The sequence below is a fragment of the Photinus pyralis genome, unplaced genomic scaffold (assembly GCF_008802855.1).
Source record: "Photinus pyralis isolate 1611_PpyrPB1 unplaced genomic scaffold, Ppyr1.3 Ppyr1.4_LG5, whole genome shotgun sequence".
NCBI lineage: Eukaryota > Metazoa > Arthropoda > Insecta > Coleoptera > Lampyridae > Photinus > Photinus pyralis.
Window position 1 is genome coordinate 41,133,659 of NW_022170596.1, and position 5,889 is coordinate 41,139,547.

Consider the following 5,889-nt stretch of genomic DNA (forward strand, 5'->3'; position numbering starts at 1 on the left):
TTTAGGTTAGGTTATTTTTTAATCTAATTTTTCGCTTATAAAAGCAAGAATGGATACTAGGATGGATACTGTAATGATGCCCTTTTGATGGTTGATTTTTTAAATTTTAGTAGGGTTAGAATTGAATTTTGTTAGGGTAGCTCAGTGTTAAGAAGGGTGGTCTCTTTAAGGGGCTGGTATTCCAAATTTTGATATTATTCATTTGCTGTTATCTTAGTCAATAATTTTCCAAATCAATTATTGGCTGTTTATTCCGGTAATGACATTATAACATTATCAGTTGCCGTTTGGCGCGAGAAATTTATTCGAATATCTCTCTCATATGTAATAAATCCCATATGAGGTGTGCAATTATCGCTCAATTACCTACGTAATTGATGTAAGATAGTTATTTAATTGTCAGTCGCCCGAGGGTTAAATATCGAGTAATGCCTGAGTTGCATATACTCGTAAAATTTTATTTTTCATTGTTCCAAATACAAATCCAATATGCAAATATAATGATTATTGTTTTCCCAACATTAAAATGCTTCATATAGCATATTTTTTTATTACATAATATAACTCCATCGATATATTTGACGGGTGGTTTGAGGGCATAATTAATAATAATAATCTATTATGCCCTCAGGCGTAAATATCTCATAATATGACATATTGGCAAATGAAAAATTAAAAAATTAGAGACCACACTACAAGCACTCGATCGATACAGATTAAATAAAGTCTGAATTACATATTGTAATGTCAATATCTTTATCCAATCCATCTATCCAGCCATACACTGCGATTTCCATCAGACAGACGCGTTCAAACAAAAACACTAAACTGAATTCGCTTCAGAAACTTCACTTTTTTACTACTACACAACACTTACCTCCAAATACTTGACACAAAACTTCTCGTTAACTCGAAGTGGCCTATTTAATTTAACACGGCGTATTTAAAAACCGTTAATTCACTAACTTTCTTCAATAAACATGTAATTACACAAAGTGACTGTCTTTAGTGCACCAAAAAACCGAGAAGCCGGGGGCACGGCTCAAAGAAATGTGCCCGACAGCACCCAACGGTCATAGCGTGGCGGCGGCGACAAAAGCAAAGGCCACAAGCAAAAATGCATGCTACAACATTTCCTCTTCTATTTAACACCTCCCACCTTCCCATTATCTATTCCACTTCCTTATTCATTAGTTAAAATACGCAAATGCTTTTACCTAAATCGCGCACCTGCGATAACATCTGTTTAAAAATTAATATTAATTACCACTCCAAACGATTTAACCCGATTCCCCCCCCCCCCCTCCGTGTATGGAGGATGAATTTGAAATCTCTTTAACCCACACAACACAGCCACCGAAGTACATTAAAAGTCCACTATGTAAATACATATATGGACCGTCTGTACATAGTACGTACGCGTATACACAGAAATTGTACATTGGACGTCCATTGTAGTCCAGATATCCAAACGATATGGACAGTTTATATACGTACATACTGTACGTACATACTGTACGTCCTATAGACGTTCGTTACCTGCCGTTTTATTGAACTAGATTAACAATTAAAACAGCTACTTTGAAAGCGATATAGATATCAAACACTGTTAAAAAAGCGGGATATAAAGTAATATAAGTAGATAACAAGAAAAATTCACTTGCTTTCCTTTGCCCTTTTGAGCCATTTAAAAATTGCTTTTTTGGAAATTGTCCATATATTAGGCTTATTGAAAAAACAAAATGCCAATGTCGTCGCACTGCGCAGCCGAGCGTATCTGTATTCGAATTTGTGCGCGCCATAATTGGAACATACGTCCATCGGACGTACATTGTAATTATTTTATAGACTATCCGTTAAATATTCCATAAGAGAGAATAATCGGACGTCCACTGTACGTACACTTTTGCTGCATGGACGTCGCGTCGTAACCTAAAATGGATCAAATATGGACGTCCAGGTAAAGGACTGTCTTGTGTGGGAAAGATGCGTGCCCACCGAAAAATCGTCACTGGCTCTTACTCTTAACCTTATGTGATTTTCAATTAAATATGGTCCAGTATACCTTGCTTTTGTACTTTTAATCACTAACTTTGGTGCTTTCGCTTTCAGTAGTGCTTTTCTTCTAATGTGTGATTGTCCCAATCTTCCATAACTTCGTGCGGTAAAACAATTAGATTTTTTATTACACTGCAATTGAGAACAAAGACTATAATATAGGTAATTGGAATTTAAATTTCATTTATCGACATGTACACAAACGAAATCTTCTACCAGAGCAATGTCTATTTTTTAATTGGATAACTTTTATACATACTCGCATATTGAATCAAAAAGGGTAGCAACAAGTAACGCATCATAATTTGCCATTGGAGACTTGTAAACTATACGCTTTCCATTTCCATTTCCGTGTCCGTTGAATAATTTTCAGCTGTTTCAGTCAAATCAAAATAGCTTTGTGCAAATTTTACAATGCGGATTGTTCATTAACAACTTTGGCGTGCTTATAAACTCACCTAAAAACCTCTACTAAAGGATATCGATTGATTCTTTTACAATTAACTTGTTTTTATCGAGTCTTTTAATTATTCTAATGTTCCACATTATTATCAAGTTTTATAGCGTCAGCTCATAAACAGAGACGTAACCATTCATTTCATTCCATGCATCAGTCTTAATCGATTTTATTGCAAAGTTTCTCCAAATAAACAGATCTGTTCTGTAAATTGGGCGAGGATGTGCATCTAATATGTTTAAACAGTATATTTACATATAGGTGTGAACACCCTTAAGCTTGTGGACGGTGTTGTAGGTAAGCTCAGTTTATGTCTTAGGTGGAAGTTACCGTAAACAAAATCCCCAGATGTAAATCACGAACTTTATGGTATTGTTAGCTGGGGGCCTAGTATACCATAAGTCATTACATAACTTTCTAAGGAGGCTTACGAAAATGTATTACTGATTTGCATTTTCAAACAGGGATTCTGCATAAAGTTATCCAATTTTTTCCCACTTTGCATACGCTTTACATACGAAAATAAGTTGCCATAACTTTTCTTATAATATCTTTATCAATAAATGCCAATTCGATATATAAATAATCCAAATGCTTCCGAATATATCGTCGAAAATTAAATGCGAGTTCCCTTATTCATCTGCCTCTGTAGAGATTGAGATTCGGATTGAATCCGTAATACTGAAATGCTTCGTTCGGTATTCATTATCTAATGATCACAATGTTCATTCCGGCAAAAGGGCACGGAAAAAATCGAGGGGTAAAAAATCGCGCCCTCGTATTTTAATCAAAGTTGAAGAAAACGTGCTCTTATCGATCTCTTTGTTGATCATTTAGTAAGTTATATACCAAAGTTCATAGTCTAACGTGGTGAACGTGCACGTTACGGTTCCGAAGCAGTTGTGAGGTTGAAGTGGATGATATTACAATACCACCAAACAGTATAAAAGATATTTTTCGAGATTTTTAAGGGTGGCGTTATTAATAGAATTGGCGAGTTGTATTTTTATAGGTAACTGGTGTGCGTTGACCGCTTAATGGCTTAACCGGTCTGTCAGAGCGATAATACTATTTTAATGGGGTTTACGTGACCAAATTATCCCAGACAGTATTATGCACAATGATACCATGCGAAGCGCCGAATTTGCAATATTAAATGACCGTGTGTATTTGAAAATGAACTTCGGGCGCTTTTGACTAAGTAGGGGTAAGCATCTATGATTCGTCCATGATTAAATATTTCTGCGTTAAATAATTAGCGCCATTGTTTGGGGCGTGCCAATAACTCGACAACACGAGTAGAAATGAATCCAGGCGATAGAATTAGAGGCATTCGGTTTTGGGCCGTCATAGGAAAAAAGTCTAAGTTTGTTATTGCTGCAATATCTTGTGGCAAGTAGTAATATTTCATAAGAGTGAACAGGTCAGAATTTAATCATCATGTCTGCATTTTAAAGTAACGGCAATTAATTAAATTTTCCCCCGTCTCAGCAAACAATTCTTTTAGGCCAACGGAAATAACAAACTTATTTTCCCAAAGTGAACAGTTTCCTCATTTCCACATGTACATGTGCCGAGAAATAACACTCGTTCGAGATCCTGTAGTAAAGCAATAGTTATAAAGAGAAATATATAGCTTAAATTTGACAGTGTAGATTTAGAAAATGGCGATTAATAACCACTGAACCACAAACAGTAACGAGTATACGCGTCGGTTCTTTCATTTTGTTTTTCAAAGCGCATCAAATTAAATTGACCGTAAAAAGTATCCAATAAGAGTCTGATTAAATTTATTTCTTTCTATGTTTCGTGCGAATTATTCGCGTTCAGAAATATGCATTTTTGCCAAATTGCTCTCGGCACATGCAATTTCCGTTTTCAACATTTACACCTACCTACCTTTAAATGAACTTTGAAAAGGTATTGAAACTACGCGAAAATTTTGCATTTCTGAACTGATTCGCTAGAATGCAATATATTTAGTATTTGTGATGTGAACATGATTTATATACGCTTTCATCGGAAATAAACTAATAATTTGATAACCCACGGCGACCTATACAATTGGTATTGGGTAGCGGCCGAAGGGTGGAAGGTACTCATATAGAAAATAGGATAAAAAATATAGGTACATTGTTGTATCGTAATCGTTTCTTAGCGCCCTTCTTGAAGCTCTTTGTGCTGCTGTGTTTTTTAGGACTATTCTAAAATTTCTAAAGAAGTCAGAATTATTGAAGTGCTTTCCGTTTAATAGAGTTTTAAGGCAGATGCTGTGGCAATTCTGAATTTGGCAGTTGTGTGCTGTTAATATCGAAACAGTATCGCTTTCTTGTATGTGTTATCACTCACGAGAACGTACCTACGCAATTTGAATTTGAACCGCCAAACTCCACGTCATAATTGGAACGTGTTAAAATGAAAATACTTAAGGTCTAAGCTCACGCTATGCCAGCGCGTGAACGGTAGCAAGTTTGTAATATTTAAGCATAAAATACCTACGTTTGTCGGTTTCTCTTATTATCCTAGTCTTGAGGATTCATTCAACAGGCGAGGCTTCACATAATAAAAATAATTAGCTGTAGCGAGCACAGATACCACTGGCAGACCCGCGCATGCGAGTTCTGTCAAAAGACCCCTAAGCCCTTTGTTATGTCTAAGAATATCTGTACCAAATTTGGTCCAATCGGTTCAGCTGTTTAACCGGAAATGAGAGTACAGACGGACCGACAGACAGACCGACATCATCGACGATTTGTTTGACTCGGATACCTGGTGCTTCAAAACGTGTACTTCCGTAAAACAAGTGGGGAGTCATTTTTTACCCGAATGCACTACCTTCCTTATACTAACATGTGGGTGCTTAGAACTGAAACAGTAGGTAATTAAATGTCACAATAACGGCAATTCGAAAATTAATCAAAATCCGTGTTTATTTACAAACTAAAAGAATAATCCGGAAAATATAGACCCGACCATGCTTTGTGTCTGTGTGTGATTGAGAGGTTATTAGTCGGTCGAATGGGAATTTTCTCACGGTATATAATTTTTTAACACAATTAAAAGAAAATAGAACTGATTTCTCCATTTGAATTTAATATTAAATAGTGAAAATCTGCTAACTGAGTTGAAATTATGTTGGTTAAGATTGCGGTAAGTTTGTAAAAAAGAACTTCATTGCTTGCTAGTAGAAACTTCATAATAGCTTAGTACAGTTTTGGAAACTGAATTTTTCGATAACAAATTTCCTGAAATTGCGTTAACGTAAATTTGAGCTAGCCAAGGACACATTTTGGGTAAAAATTTAACATTACAATAAACAGTCAGAATTTTACACGATCAGTCAATACCGGAAGTTGTTTGCAACTGTCCTTATT